This window comes from Phyllostomus discolor, chromosome 14, assembly GCF_004126475.2.
Source record: "Phyllostomus discolor isolate MPI-MPIP mPhyDis1 chromosome 14, mPhyDis1.pri.v3, whole genome shotgun sequence".
Classification (NCBI taxonomy): Eukaryota; Metazoa; Chordata; class Mammalia; order Chiroptera; family Phyllostomidae; genus Phyllostomus; species Phyllostomus discolor.
The window spans coordinates 19,385,037-19,401,040 of record NC_040916.2 but is presented as its reverse complement, the minus strand read 5'-3'; positions in this window follow the sequence as shown (position 1 = coordinate 19,401,040).

Below are 16,004 nucleotides of genomic sequence, written 5' to 3'. Positions count from 1 at the left end.
ACAGCCTTGAGACAAAGCTGCTGTCTATGCTTTGGCAGAGCCAGAAGCTAGAGGGACCATCCTTGTCCCACATCTGGAAAATGGGGATTGTTCTGAGGGCTGAATGAGCTCACATCTACATGCTGACCCCACTATCTGGCACAGTAAGAATCAGTGAATGATCAAAATCCCCTCGAAGTGGTGGGAAGGCTAGAGGATGACAGTTCCACACCCAGCTCATCCACTTGTCTGCATGACCTTGAACAGGAAACCTGGTCTTTCTGAGTCTTGCTCTGCTCGCCTGGTGAATGGGCACAGTGTTACTTGCCACACCTGCCTCACAAGATAAAATGAGATGATGCACTTAAAACAGTTTGCAAACTTGAAGTCAATTTGTGAATATCACCCGCGATTTCTCAAACGGAAGACTGGGCGAGAAGAACGCCGAATTCCTTCAAGATCCCGTGGTTCTAAGCTTGCACCCATCTTTTTTACACCCTTCACCCCAAAGAGAGAGATGCTTCTCTGCCCTCATTTAGCAAAAAAGGCCGCACGTGTCACCTTCCCGTGTTCCAGACACGCTTTCATCGCCGCCCACCGCCTTTATCCCACCTTCAAATGAGGTTTTAAAAGACATCTATGAAGCTCCCCAGCTGGTGGAACCGCCAGGGAATCAAAGCACATTTATTCTTTCTTCTGCATATGCCCCACGTAGCTGACCGATCAAACCCACACTGCTAATCTGAATGAACAGGAAATGGGGTATGATTTAAAGATAACCGTAGCAGAGGAATAGGAGCAAATGAGATCATGCAACTTCCAACCCACAAAGAGCGTTACGTTTGCTCTTGGCCCTGAAGGTTCCCTCCAGAACACACCTGTGCTGAAAGGCCAAGAGCCTGGACCGCTGCTGGGTTACCCTTGTGCCCGCAGACCTACCTCCGCACCTGTGCTCAGGTGACAGGAGAAGCCTGGAATCTCAGTGGGCTGGGGTTGGGGGACATGAAACAGGATTGTGACTTTCTTCAGCCCAATTCCAAGCACGGTACAGGAAGTCTTCTTTCAGAGTGAGGGACCGGCAAGCACTGAGCTTCAACTTAAATGCCTTCAGGACCACATGCTCAGCGTTCTGAGATGCCCTACCACACTGATGGGCAGAGTGAGTCCATCTCTAGAAGGTTCTTCCCTATGGCCAGTGGAAGCCTGCCTCCCCACACCCCGACTCCTGGCTCTCAGAGTGGTCCCGGGGGGCTGCACAGCATGAACCCCCTTTTCTCCTCAGTCTTCTCTCAGCAAGGCAGCCCTCATGCCCTCGAAATGTCCTTGTGCGATGCATTTTGCTGCCTTGACTCATTTCGAAGTAAATGCCATGTCTACAAATAAAGATCTGAGATCTCGTTGCTGCCCAGGAACCCCCAATGGCCACGGCAGATTAACTCCCTCAGGTAAGAACACTGCACTGGGTGATGCCCACGGAGCCTCCCCACCCGCGGAAGGGCTGCATCTCTGTGGGACATTTCCCGAGCCCCAGCAGGCTGGGAGGTGGCGGATGTAATGTCTCACACCACCACAGCCCCTCCAAGGAGGACAAGCATGCCCACGGTGTTTAGAGGGAGGTTTGAGGCAGCCTGCCCCGCTCCCATCCCCAGTGCTGCTCGCGGCTGCGCTGTTCTCTCGGTCCGCCCGATCCTGGGGCTGGGATGGTTGCAAAGTCCCCTTCTCTGCACCTTACACGTCCCCTTGTGTGTCTGTCATCCCCGTCTCCCATGTGCATTGCGCTTCACCTTGGCGGCTTCCTTGTACCACTGCTCCAGTCCTCCTCGCCTTCCAAGGAATGATTTCTAAGTCTCCTGAATTAAAATAATAGGCCTCACTGCTGTCCACAGTCTAGCTCTACCCGTCTCCAGCCTGCTCTCCCAGTACCCTCTGTCCCTGCAGGGGCCTCACCAGGAAACAGCTGGCACACCCCCTGAAAGGTGCAACCACAGAGAACTCACTCAGGGGACTACACAGGGGTTCAAGGAAAGTTTAAGGAACCGGCTGAAGGGCAGAGGAATCCCACAGGATCCGGAAATCAAGGGGAAGCCATTAATCACCAACCATCAGGCCTGAAGGAGCGAGGGCGAGGGACGGCGTTAACAAGTCCCCAGGAGGGCTGCAGCCAAAGCAAGAGGAGCCTGAGACAGAAGTGTCACTGGAGGAGCACGGGACTTGTGACTCTGCCAGAGCCTGGGCCAGCTCGCAGTGGGAGGGGAGCGGGCTTTCAAAGCCTCCTATTGGTCAGTTCCAACAGGGAACCTCAGGGCAAGGGCGTCCCTGATGGATGGAACCACAGAAGTCAGCTTCCTGGGGCACAGAGCAGACACAAGAAAGGCAGAGCGGAGATACAGAACAGGCACCAGGGCCCCGGAGGCTCACCCGCACACCCCTCCCTGCATCCTACCTTCAGTCAGACACAGGGGCTCACTCTTTCCCCATCGCACGCACGATCTCCTGCTCTTGGGCCTTTGCTCACGCTTCCTCCTCCTCCCCTTTCGGATGCCCTTCCCCTGCCACAGAGGAGACTCTTGCACAGGGTCCTCAGAGGGTCACTGAGGGTTACACATTTATTTAAGAGATCCTTGCTGCACGCCCGGTACACAGAGAATTAGCTGGTAGGATGAAGGACAGAGGAGGAGTGCAGCGACTGCAGGTAAGGCCCCAAAGGGGGGGCTCATCAACTAGGAGGATGCTCAGGGGAACCCCTGCGGGCCCCCAGTATACTCTGCTGGAAAGAGGAGAAGCAGGCACTGGACGTGGAAACGCGGACCCGTGTGTGATGACATCCGTCATCGGCAGCCGGAGGGCAAATCCCGTCTCTCTGCAGCACCTCTCACATTCGGGTCAGGGGGGGCTCACGGCAGGACTGCTCAGGAAAGGGGGCTCCTGACCCCGGGTCCCACGGAGCCGAGCCCTGTGCCCTGCTGCCAGGCGCCAGGGTCCTCTGAATTGACCAGTGCCGCGGGAGGCCGGGCCTGCACTTAGCAATTCTTTACAGAGTAAGTTCTTCACTCAGTTCTTGCCTTTTGTGAAGGAAAAGAAAAGAACCAACCAGGAGCCAATTCCTTGTGGGCAGCAGGTACGGCCAGGAGGGCACGGGCGTGTGTGTCTGAAACCCGCTGCCCACAGACGGGGCCAGTGGGGGGGGCCTCCTCCCCCTCGTCACAGCCACACCCGGGGAGCGGGAGCTTGGCTTCCAGCCTGCAGGGGGCCAGGGAAGCCATACTTTTCTCCAAAAAGGGTAAGTGGGGCAGGGTGAGGGAATCCAGGCATTCTAGATGGATCTGGAAAGCTGGCAAATGCTCCTGCTATCATGCAGGACACTTCTGGAAAAAAATCAGGGGGCTCAGGAGCGAGCCCCTCATTTACGTGGTCCGTGAACATGTGCACTTGGCCTGGCAAAGCAGTAAGGAGTGTGGACTCTGAAACCAGACGGGATGGGATCAAATTCCACCTATGCCATTAACCAGCCGTGTGACCATAGGCGGCTGGGGTGTTCTCTCTCTGCCCCTCTGCTGGGAGACCAATGTCGATCCATATTAAGTATGCTAATGCACGGTACCCAGCACGGTACCCAGCATGTATTGTAATAATAGCTCTCGAGAAAAATGTCTCCATTTTCAGATGAGGATATTGGGGTGAAAGTTGGTTACATAATTTGCCCATGATCATTCAGGGGAAGAATGCCAGCAAAAAGTAAACCAAAGGGGAAATTCGCCGTTACAGCCGGTAAGAAATGCCATGAAGAAAATGGAAAGCATGCAGAGATGGAGCGCAGTGGAGGGCCCACTGGGAAGGGTGTTCGGGGCACCCCCAGGGGACAGCAGCAGCAACCAGTCATGCCAGAGCCAAGGGGGAGGATCCCGGGCAGAGAGGAGGGTGGAGAGGAGACACAGAAGTGGGAAAGAGACGGGAAACAGGAAGAAGGCCGGAGCAGCTGCAGTGCATGGTGGGAAGGAAGGGGCGGGGGGTGACCTGGAAGGGAAGGCAGGACCCAGGCTGTGGCAAGGCCTCCTGGGTCATCCCAAAGACCTCAGGTCCAAATACAACCGGAAGTTCGAAAAAGCAGGGGTGTCCAACCTGCAGTCCACAGGCTGCATGTGGCTCAGTGTGGCTGTGAATGCAGGCTAACATAAAATCATTAATTTACTTAAAATGTGATGAGATTGTTTCGTAACTACGTGTCACAATGTATTTAACGTGTGGCCCAAGGCGACTCTTCTTCTTCCAGTGCAGCCCAGAGATGCCAAAAGGTCAGACACTCCTGTAAAGGTCTTAAAAGGAAGGACAACCTCATGTGAATGCTTCCACGGCATGAGCCTTGAATAAAAACGTGGGGGAGCCTTAGAAGGCAACTGTAACGATGTTGAGGGTTTTGAACCAGGAACGTACCAAGTTTATTATGGGGAAGGGCTGTGCCCTGTGAACGACTATAGAATAAAGGCCTCGCTCACATCCCCAACCCAGATCCCAACTCTGTATCTTAACACAGATAAAACGGTGTGAACTGTGTGTTTGTGTTTTTCCATCAACACCATCATCATCGCTGCCCTTGTCTTGACTCTGAAATCACAGGTGAAGGTCAAAGTGGCCCTGGGCTCATTAGGACCCCATCCTGGCTCCCTGGTGTGGGGTCCCCCCTCTGGGACCACAGCCGACAGCACAGTGCCCCGGCCATAGTGCACGTACAAACACCTAAAAAAGCCCTGGGCATAAAAAAGCCCAGGAACAGAGTGGGTATTCACAGCTCCGTGCACACAGAGAAGGAAGACTCAGGGCAATCATGGGGACGGCATTTTAGAAACAACTAATTATTTGTCCAACTCCTTGTGCTGAATTGTCAGTAAGAACCCGTGAGCACCCACTGCCCCATTCTCCCCATTTTCACTGCCTGATACATTACTACATACGGTTAGGATCCCTATCCACTCAGTCCCACCCCAACGATAATAGAATGAACCTTCTGTAACCCTTGGACTTAGTTTTGGTGAAATATGAGAACGAATAAAACACCCTCTCTGCCCTCAAGGAGCTTACGGCTCCTTACTTTCAGGCGAGTAAAAGAGCAATCTACTGCAGTACGACTGGGGCCAGGAGAGAGGGGGAAAGAAGGAACACGTAAGGTGTGTGTGGGGGGGATGCTAGGGAGGGGAGGCAGGGACGACAGAAGAGGGTGGGGTGGCTGGAACAAGGTTGGAGGGCGCTGCTGGGGTACGCAGGGAGCTGGAGGCCCTTAGTGTGGCTCAAGCTCAACATCAAGGAGCTAAAAAGGGGACATGAGGAAGAACATTTAAGTTGGGCTAAGAAATCATAACTTTTTTCCAAATGCTATGGGAAGTCATTGAAGATGTTAAGGGAGCCTAGGATGGTCATAGCTCCTCTGAGAGCAGCATCCGAGCACAGCGGGAGGAGCAAGGTGGGGGAAGGACTGCAGGGAGGAAAGCCAGAGGCACGTCTCGCTGTAACTCAGCTGAGGAGGGTGTGGGTAGGGCAGCAGCAAAGGGGGGGAGAGAGAAGGAGGGCCACTCTGGGAGGTGACAGCAGGGCAGAATCAACCGGAAAACATGACTACAGATGGCCCCCTGACTTTACGATGGTGTGAAAATGACAAGCATTCAGTAACAGCCATGTTTCAAATTTTGAACTTTGACCTTCACCAGGATAGGCACTACGTGGTAGGAGACCCCATCATGATGCCGGAGAACAGCAGCAAGCACAGTTCCCAGTCGACGCACGACCAGGGGGGTCAACAACCAACACCCCACGCTGTGTTGTGCTGTGCTGCCAGCATTGTTGGACACTGTGCATTGTGTTTCTGCATCCCATCCTGTCTCCAAAATGCCCACATGTGTCTCGTGCTGCTGGTGAGCTCAAGAAGAGAAGGGAGGCTAGGCTAAGCTATCACGTTTGGTAGGCTAGGGGAATTGAATACATTTTAGACTTATGCTACTTTTAAATTATGATGGGTTCATCAGATGAACCCCGTTGAACATCGGGGAGCACCTTTAACTAGATTTGGTGGGAAGACAGGTAGAGAGGGGTTACCGCTTCCTCCCCTGCATGCCGGCCTTGGGTGTCTGGGCTCGACACGATGGCCGTGGAGGGGCACTCGCAGCTTTTTAACGGGAGAGTGGTCTATCGTCACCACTATTACTTAATAGGACTAACGTGCCAGTAATGTGTAAGACAGGGTGGAGGAGAGACACTGAACGGAAGACGATAAGTAAGAACTCTCTTATGATTGTCTCCTAAGGGGGAAGAACGAAAGGCCTGAACTAGGGACATGACCATGGACATGAAGAGCTGGGGAGCACATGCAAGTGAGTTGCTTGAGGAGAGTGCGGTCAAGAGCATCGGGCTCCTCCGCCTCTGACAAAGGGCAAGGCAGAGGGCATGAGGGCGCAGAGGTAACTACCACCCGCAGGAGAGCGGAGCTGGCGAGTCCACGCTGGCCCGACCTTCCCGACGGCACTTGGCACCTGAGCCGTGCAGGACCAGCGACAGTGATTGACACGCACTAAAAATTACATCGAAGAAAAATACCTAAAGACCTATAAAATGTTCAGAATGTATTGCTCAGGTAAAAAGGCAAGTTACGAAATGACATAGGCGCCATAATCCTGTTTGTTAGAAACGTATTGTGGACGGCAAAGCTCCACGCCAGATGTTCACGGGGGCCCACTCTCAGAAGGGAGTTCTAGGCGGCTTTTGTTTGTCTTCTAGATGCGGTCCTGTGTTTCCCACGATGAACAAGCATGACTTTTGTAATCAGAAACCCAGCAGAGTTTGAAATATATTTGTGAAGCTTATATAGCATGGCTGTCTCCCAGAATTAAGGAGAGGGACCTGTTTGTTAACTTTTTCTCCCAGTACGTTTATGGTTCTTGAGATGCAGAGCAATCTAAATGCTCCTGATGGAAAAAGCTATGGGTTCCGCTCATAGCATACATGGTCCCCACCTTCTGTCACCTCGGTGGACCCCCAGTGCTCACCAGAGGGCCATTCCCCAAGTCACGGGGCACTAGCCCCAGGTCCCCCTTCCCAGGAACTCCAGGCTGCAGCAGCCAGACGCAGCAGGCTCTGAGCCCCCGTTCCCCCACCCCTCACCCCCATCTTCCTTCCCACCTCCCAAAAGATAGCGCCGTTCTCTGTTCTCACCCAAAGCGCAGCCCTAAAAGCTCTAGTTCTGACAACCAACTTGTGACTCTCATCTCCCTGCTCCCAAATTCTCTCTTTCTCAAATGATGAAAAATCTCATTCCGTTCCAAATCCTGGTGGGAGCCAGGGATGGAATAAAAGGACTCAAATGTCTTTGAAGGGGGAGGGAGAGCCAGGAGAAGATGAGCATGCCCATCAGAACCTGCCAGCTTCCGCGGCCCCATGAAGGCCAGCTGTGTTCACAGCCAGCTCTTAAATATTCCGTGAAACCACGGCACCTTGGACCCAGTCACAGGAGTGGTTTGTGGAGAAATTCCAAAGAAATAAAGGCTCAGGCCTTTTCAGCAGGATGAATTCTACCTCTCAGTGGTGGAGGATAGTGATGCAGAAATAAAGAAGGCTTTTCTTTAAAAAGTGGGAATTCCTGGATGTCCTCCCACTCTGTGAAAAAATTTCCCAGAAGCCCGTGGGTGCTAGGACTGAGGGCTCCTGGAGCGTCTCCGCAGCCCGATAAGTGGCAACTAGTAAGAAGAAATCATGTTCCTTTTCCCCTCCCACGCGGCCTCGGAGGTGGGCTCAGAAGGGACGTAAGCTCTTCATACACTGCCTACCCCCCGGGAGGAGAGATGCTTTGCGTCCCATGTCTCACCCAGAGCCCAGCCCTGAGCCTCCTGACTCAGTGACATACGAGAGAAGTTCGACAGGGTGCCAAAAGTCACCCCAGGTATTTATTTACTTTTATTATTTTACTCACTATTCTCTATTTCATTTATTATTAGACATTCATTCTTCTTATGAAGCACCTCGGGCCCCGGGGATTCAATCCAGGCACTGTTCTGGGTGCTGGGGAAGCCGAGCCCTGCCCTCAGGGGGCTTAGTCAAGTTATGACAGAGCTGGGACTCGAACCCAGGGCCTCTGACACTGGTCTGGAATACTTTCTCCTCTAATGCATTACATGTCTTGCCGTTCACCTCCTCACATATGCATAAAATCTTTTTCATTGTACCCCCCAATTCTAAACACCTCATAACAAATTTTTAATGACAAAAACAATCATTTCCAACTCCAAGCATACAGCATGAAAAGCCTACCCCTAAATTCTGGGGAACATTACCTGAAGCCCCTGAAAACAAATAAGCTGCTCTTTTGTTACATCGGAGAAATCTTTAAATACTAGTAATTATGCCTCAGGTTTATAATAGCTTTCTTATTATACCACGAAACACTCAAAGAATTTCTACCGAAGGTATCCCGTTTCTTTCCACATCATTGCTAAGATTTTAACAGAAGATTGTGTAAGGAAAATAATGAGATACAGAATTGGAAATCATATGATTCATGATAATAGTAGGCTACATATTAGCTGCCTGCTTTGCTGCCTTTACATAGCTATTTGGTTCCATGAATCTCCAGAGCAGCTTCCTGAAACAAGTATTTACACAGCCATGGGACGCCACGGGACCTTCGAAGGCGTTTAGAGCAGCTTCATGCATTTACAGATGAGAAGACGAGGCCATTTAGCCAAGTCACCATCCCTGGTTCCCATGTGACTGCTCAGCGTCACATCCACCATTAAATTTCCACCTGGACTTGGTTGCCGAAGTCAGGTCACCGGAGAAAGGCTTTGGGTGACACAAGACCAAAGAACGTGTCCCAGGCCTGTGGCAAACTGCGAGGAGAGCATTAGGCTGTGGCGTGGGCCTGAAGGGCGCAGTGACTCGGGGACTGTATTCCGCTGACACTCCCAACACCGAGACCCAGCAGGAGGCCCTCCTGCCGGCGCGAACAGTAGCGTGGCTGCCAGCCTGCGCTCTAACTGAGTTCAGTGCACAGAACAGGCAGCAGGGAGCCCCATGGACCGGGGCACAGGGAAGCTGGCACCCTCCGGGGAAAATGCGGGATAGCTAGAAAGGGAGCTGGGTTTAAAATACAACAAGATAAAAGGAGATGTCTGATATTCCGATTTCCAGCCTTGTGTTTTTCTAATTCCAGTCAGCCTGGGACCACCACCTTGCACTAATCTAGGGCTCCTTTCACATCTGCCACCCGGGGGCCCTAACAAACATGGACAAGGTCACAGTGACCTTGGAGAGGATCCTCTGTCTCCGATGTGAAAGGAGGAGCCCCTAGTGAGGGTCTGTAAAGGAACAGAAGCAGGGAGGGCAGGGAACCAGACGGGCTACAGCTGCTGGCTGGGCAGACAGGGGTCTCTGGCCACAGCCCAATAGGACTCAGACAGTTGACCCCCATTTTCCATGGTAACAGCATGAAAGGTGGCCCGGCTAATTTAAGTCCACGGCGATAATCCAAAAACCCCACCGCGGCTCAAAGTCAGCGTCCCCTTCCACCCAATCTTTTAAAAAGAGCTGCTGCTAATGAGCAAACCTGAGTGGCTTAAGTTTTATTTCCCTTTCCATTTCCTTCCTGGTTGAGGTGTTAATGAGGACGGGAAGGCCCTGAGTGCGTGGAGAGAGGAGATGAAAACGGTTTGAAGAGCACAAACTGTGCGGTCCCCCTTCAGACAAGGAAGGGCTGATTCTAACGCTCCTAGGTGATAGACACTTGCCCGCAGTTCCAAGATCTTCCTTCTAGATGGCCAGGAAGATTGTTAACACAAGCAGGGGGACAAGCCAAGTAACAAAGGAGGCTGGTTTGAGGGTCAGGGGACCTGGGTTACGGTCCTGATCCCATTACGCTTCTGCCCCTTGGTTGCTTCAACCATAAAGCAGTAACTGTGATTTAAAGTTCTGAACCCTAGGACATAAATCCTCCAAAATACTGGGTTCTCCGTGTACAGTGGCGACATGAATTAATATAATCCTCATTTCAAAAAAGAGAAGCGTGTCGAGGCGTAGAGAGTTTAGTGACCACGTCTGAAGTCATACGGGCACCAGTTGGTGGAACGGGGACTTCGGGCAGCTCTGTGTGAGGTCACAGCCCATATTAATCTCTCTGCATCACAGCCACACACTCCAATACTGTGTGCACAAGCTCTTGCAACGTAGCATATTATCAATAAATATCAATAATGCCTAGATGATCACCTAGGATGATGAAGTGTCTTAATATGTGTTTATTGAGTGGGAGAATAAGTGAGCAAATAAACTATATGCCACATAAGGCGTTACACCGAGACCCGGGACTTCAGTGGCCAGCCAGTCCTGGGGTAGAGTGAATCCAATTACTGGGAATGTTGGGGAAGTTGCCTTTTCAAGTCAGGGGCCAGAGTCAAGGACGCTGGGTCTCTCTGAGAACAGAACGGTAGAAAAGTCTCCATGAGGCACAGCAATCAGATGACAGCACAAAAGCACTCGTGAAATACTTGGGGACTGAGGTTCTGACTTTAGTGAATCTTAAGAAGAAGAAGCAGACCAGGAAAGAAAGTGTCTTAACTTAATTTTAATTTTCCTGCTCAGCTAATTCTGGGAAGGAAGGAAGAGAAGGAAGAAGGAAAGAAGAAAAGGGGAGAGGGGGTAAAGGGAGAGAGAGGGAGAGAGAGAAGAGGAATTGAAATCCCCATGAGGAATTTCCCAACGATCGTACTACCTACCAGAAGTTCTTCTGACTGTATACAAACATAGGTAACAGAACCTGTGCAGAACACGGGTGACGTCTAATGATGAGCTGATGAGCAGGCACCTGCCTTCACGCACCACCCACAGCAGACAGAAACGACAGCTGAATGCCAGGCCCCTTCCACAGATATGGTCATAAACTTCCCCCTGCCCCTCCCACCCCACAGCAATCCCAGGCTCCGTGGCTAAGGAGCAGGGTAACAGGTTGACTGTAATAAAAGGATTCTGGGAAGCAGGCATGGGACAAGCAGCAACCCTTCCTTCCAGTTCAGCCTTGTCTCTTCCCATCCTCTCCGGCTTCTGCCGCTGAAGACCTAGGTTACTGGGGCACCCAATGGCCCCGTCTGAGCTCTCAGACCTCCTGCAACCACACATGGCGCCCAATTCCTAGAGATGCATTCAATCTGCTTCAGCCACAGAACTGGAAAATGGTTTGAAAAACAAGAGAAAGGAGAAAATAACATCAGAAATAAATAAATCACCGGAGCATGAAAGGAGCCTTCTCTAAACAGACAGCCACAGGGGCAGAGGGAGGCAAGGCAATGAAGAACAGCGAACCCTCCAAGGCGCAGGAGAAGCAACCAAACGTGTGCTGCGGCCCAAGGAACGCCGTCGTGCCAAACCGCTAATCAGTGTTAGATGCCCGGCCCAGCAACTGCTAATAACGAAGGAAGAATCACCTCTCCTCTGCTGTAATTGTGGCTGACACGGGCCTCCAGGAGGAGTGTCAAGACTCAGGTTAGCAGCTCAGTGTGATAATAACCCAAGATTACCAGGAATTCACAATGTCTGAAGGAAAGGAGAGCCCGGCGCAAGGCAAGTGGCAATTAGAAAGACTTGTCATGGTAATTGCATCGTGCATCGCGGGCCTCCGCCTCTCTGCAGCCCGAGCAGGGCTGCTCCCGACTGGCTTCAGAAACACATCTTCCAGGCAGGTAGAGCCGTGGAAGAATACATCAAAACTTCAGAAATAACAGTGTGGAAAGAAGTATTATTTCTGTCTGGATAATGGTGTGCTAGATAATGAAAACTCTTGAAATCTGTGAGGCTGAGGAGAGTATGACTTGACCGGCCCGTGAAGCTGCCTTCAGCCAGCTAGCAGCCCCTGATCTTCTCACTCGTAATGGTGGCTTGAGCCCACGTCAACACGTGGTCACCGGCCAAGGCCAGCACAGCTTCCCAAGGACAAAGAGTCGGGCCTGGCTGGCATTATTCTCCACTCACGTCATTAAAAAATGGGCTCATCCACAGCGCTCCATGCCAGAGCTGATCTATAAATATGGGGACCGAGGACGGTCAGCCAAACCCTCTGGGATGCCCACGCTGCAGGATCTGTAGCTGCACACTTATGGCTCCAAACCTGCTCCTCTACCGGGCTCCTCGGAAAACCACGAAAACACCAAGAAAGGCAGATGCTCATCTGAGTCTCCAACACTGACTTCAAGACTGAGTTCTCTGATTCTCTCGCAGCCCTAAGGCGGAGCGACATGGCTACAATCAAACTGGGAGCTCAGCGAGCACTCTAGAAAGCAAATTTAAGCCTGTCAATCCCGTGCTTGAAATCAGTCCGTGGTTTCCTGTCGCGTTTTGGACCAACTCTGGTCTCTTTAGTGTGACATCTTTCAGTGACAAGAACTTCCGTGATCTGGCTTCTCTCCAAGTCTCATGACTATAAACTCAGGCCGAATACACTCCCGTCATACGTTTGAGCGGTAATGAGTTAATGAGAGCTCTCCAGACACACCGTGCTCTCCACGCCTCCACACTCTTGTACAGGTTGTTCACCGTGAGAATCCCTCTGGCCTGTTGACACTCATGGAGCATTCGGGGTTCAGCTGTGGAGTCACCTCCACTCGGAAGCCTTCCTTCATTCCCCCCACCCCCCCACCCCCACCGCATCTGGTTTCGGCCTCTCTTCTATGTGCTCCCACTGCATCTGCGAGCTCCTCGCTCTCACACCCTGCGGCCTTTGCTCGTCCACTTCCACCGCTAGACTCTCTGCGGCTTGAGGGCCGGGCTTGCCTTGCATTTCAGTGCCCCGGGGGCAACAATTGCAAAGAGCTCTCCCTCCGGCTGAGGAATCCACAGATCAAAGAAGAGAGTTCATCACACAGTGAAGGGTGACTGCTTGGGGCATCCGGAAAGGATCACACCCCTTTGATAGGTGGGGCTTTTGTAAGTCTAAGCGCCACAGGCTAAACTCTATTAGTCAGGTAGGACCTTTTCCGTCAGGTGTCTGTATCTGAACTGCATCTAGAGAGTTTTTGAACTTGGACATTTATGATGGATTTTTATTAAGGCCTGAGTGAGAATTAGCAGAGGGAGGCAGTAGATGCGATGTCTCTCCTGGGCGTCCTCCCTGAAGAGTCAACGGTGAGCTCTACGCGGGGACCAGCCCCGGGCCCCCTCTGCAGGCCCCGCTCGGGCTGCCTGTATGACTTGGTGGGGCCGGAACGGAGCCTGTGTCTTGTGTCAAGCACTTGGCTAAAGAATGATCCATTTAGCACTGACTTCAGTTGATTTCTAGGAAAGGGCTGCTCTTCTCAGCTCGGCCAAGCACCGGCTGTGCCTCCTGAAGCCCACAGCACTAAACCCCGTGGTGAGCGCCACGTCCGTGACCGGCAGATTCTCGGGGAAAGCTCCATATTCCTCTGGGCGAGGGCCCCTGTAGAGTCCGTCTGGAAGAGAGAGTCCTTTTCTGCCCTGATTCTAACTTCTTCGGGCCACATTTGCATAAAGCCACCTCATTTCCTGTGCAACACCCGCAAACATCCCCTGGGCAAGGCAATTTGAGACTTGACATTAACTGAATTACTTGACGCTGGGTGATCTTGGCCAAGGCCTAGAAGGGCCTGTGTGGGGCACATGCCAGAAACTTGGTTGTGCAGGGGGGAAAAGTGGCCTACAAGGAGAGAAGGTGGGCACTCTGGCCATGGAGAGACACAGGAAGTAAGGAAATAGAGGGGATCCGGTATGTGTGAGATTTCCGGTTGGGCTTTGCCCAGTGCAGGCAGGGTGTGCAAGGGGAAGTGGAGGGGCTGGTTTTGCAGGAGCATTGGTGATGCTCCAGGTGCAGCAGCATCTTACTAGTGCACAGAGGACCCGGTACCGCGCCGATGCACTTGGTCGGCATAGTGATGTCAGGACAGTGTGCAGGTGAGGATGTCAGAAGACACGGCACCCCGGGCAGGAAAGCACCAGGCCCTAGAGGCCACAAGCAGCAGGGTCCCTGCCCTCAAGTGCATTGCAGGTAAAGATACCACCAGGAGCTGGACCAGGAGAACACAAAAGACTCTTTCTTGACCATTTATGAGACCACCCCCCACCGTCGAGGGAATGCCTAAGAAGACCCAGATGGGGAATGGGGGTGGGCAAGACTTCAAAGAGGCTGACATCTCATCTCACAAATGCAGGTGGGGCTAATGTCTCACAGCTGCAAATTAGCATTCATAAACCAGAAAAAAAACAATTAACATTATTGTTAAAGCAACTTTAGTTATACCCTTCATGTGCAAAATCACGAAAAACACCTAGAGCCCTCCTGGCATACAATAGGTACTCGATAAATGTTATTATGTTTGAGGCTGAAGGGTGAGCAGGGAATATGAGACCAGGTCTGATATGCAGCCGTATGCACCAGAATGGCCGTACCAAGTGCTTATGGCCGTCTGCTCTGAATGGTGCCGTGCTGTTCTGTTCACGGTTTTGAGTACTGCCCCTGGGTGAGACACTAAGAGGTCTGAGATAGCCCCGCCCTTTCTGGTGATGGTCAAGACTATTCTGGGCGGGTCCAAAACCCTGTGGCTTCAGCCACCTTCCCTGAAAGATAGGACTGGAAGCTACATCCTCACGGCCCCTCTCGCCCCCGCCCCTTCCCCTTGCCCCCCACCCACACTGCACCAGAACCACGTAGGTCCCCAGCCCGGTTCTCTTCAGTCCTCTCTCATGGAAAAGCCCAACATCTGCGATTGGACACAACACAGCTCATCTTTTGTCGCATTTTGTAAGTTTTGCCCTTACCGTGGCTGCCGGCCTGACAGTTGCTGTGTGAAGAGTAGGGAAGGGTGTTTTACAGGGAGGCCGCTGGGAAGCACAGATGTTGCAGGCTGGGGTGTGGGGAGGCAGTGAAGGCTGCAAGGATGGTGGGACGGCATTAATTATCTTCCCGCAGCTGTTCATTAGCCCACAGACACCTGGTTGGGCCCTCTTCGGGACTCGCAGCCACAGGACTCCAAGACGAGAGATGAGAAGCGGGGAGAACGGCCTATCTGAAGGTTAAAATGGAAAGCAACGTGCAGAACAGCTTGAGAGGAGATAGGAGAAGCCCTGTCTCAGCTTCCTGGAGCCCCAGGTGATCGGAGGGGACTCAAGCAGGTGGCCTCGGGCTCAGCCAGTCAGCAGAGTGGTGAATCCCAGCACAGGCGGCAGGTGAAGCTTTGTCCAGTTGCCGAAAGACCAGCCTTACAGAGGTAAGGCAAGAGCACGCAGGGGCAAAGACTTCCCCTTTGTAAATTGTAGTTTCCGGTGTCCGTGGGAGATGCTGATTCCATAGCCCCGTCAGCGCCAACTCGGAGCCAGCTCCGTGTGCATAGCACACAGTTCCGTCAACACTCTGAAGAGCAGCATCTCAGACCTCCCTCTGGTTAGCCTGCTGACGTCCCGCCTAAGCTCCATTTCCTCTCGCTCCACCCAAGGGGAGCGCAAATGATGCCCCAGAACACTGATAGGGCAATATTCCTGTCGGCCCCCGGGAGCTTCGGCTCGTCTGTTCTGTCACCCAGAGTCCGGTCCCAGGACAGCACAATTGTCACGATAACTTCATCCTCCACATACGCTGGTCCCGGTGGTCCCAGAGCCACTGCCCAAAGCAGGTGCCTTCCTTGCTTCACAAACGACTTGAAACGCCTACCCCTTCATGCAACCTTGAAGTCAAGGTGGAAAGACAAATACCTTTTCTCGCCTAACCCTGTGCCATATGCTCTTGTTCTTCGTGTGCCCCAGTTAAAGGGGAACCGAAGGGATGATCAGGTATGTGGTGTTGTTTGAGAGTCTTCCTCTGGCCAAGGCTGGTGACCCTCAAGTGAAGCATGGCATGTGCTCCTGGCCAAGGCTGGTAGGGAACTGTAGCGGGGGTCTCAGCCAAAGGCTGTGGATGGATGACGCCCTTCCCTGGCATTGCACGGGAATTTGGGCAGGGTGGGATACAGCCCCACCCTGTCAGGCCTCCTGCCGGCCCCACCACTGCAGCTTGT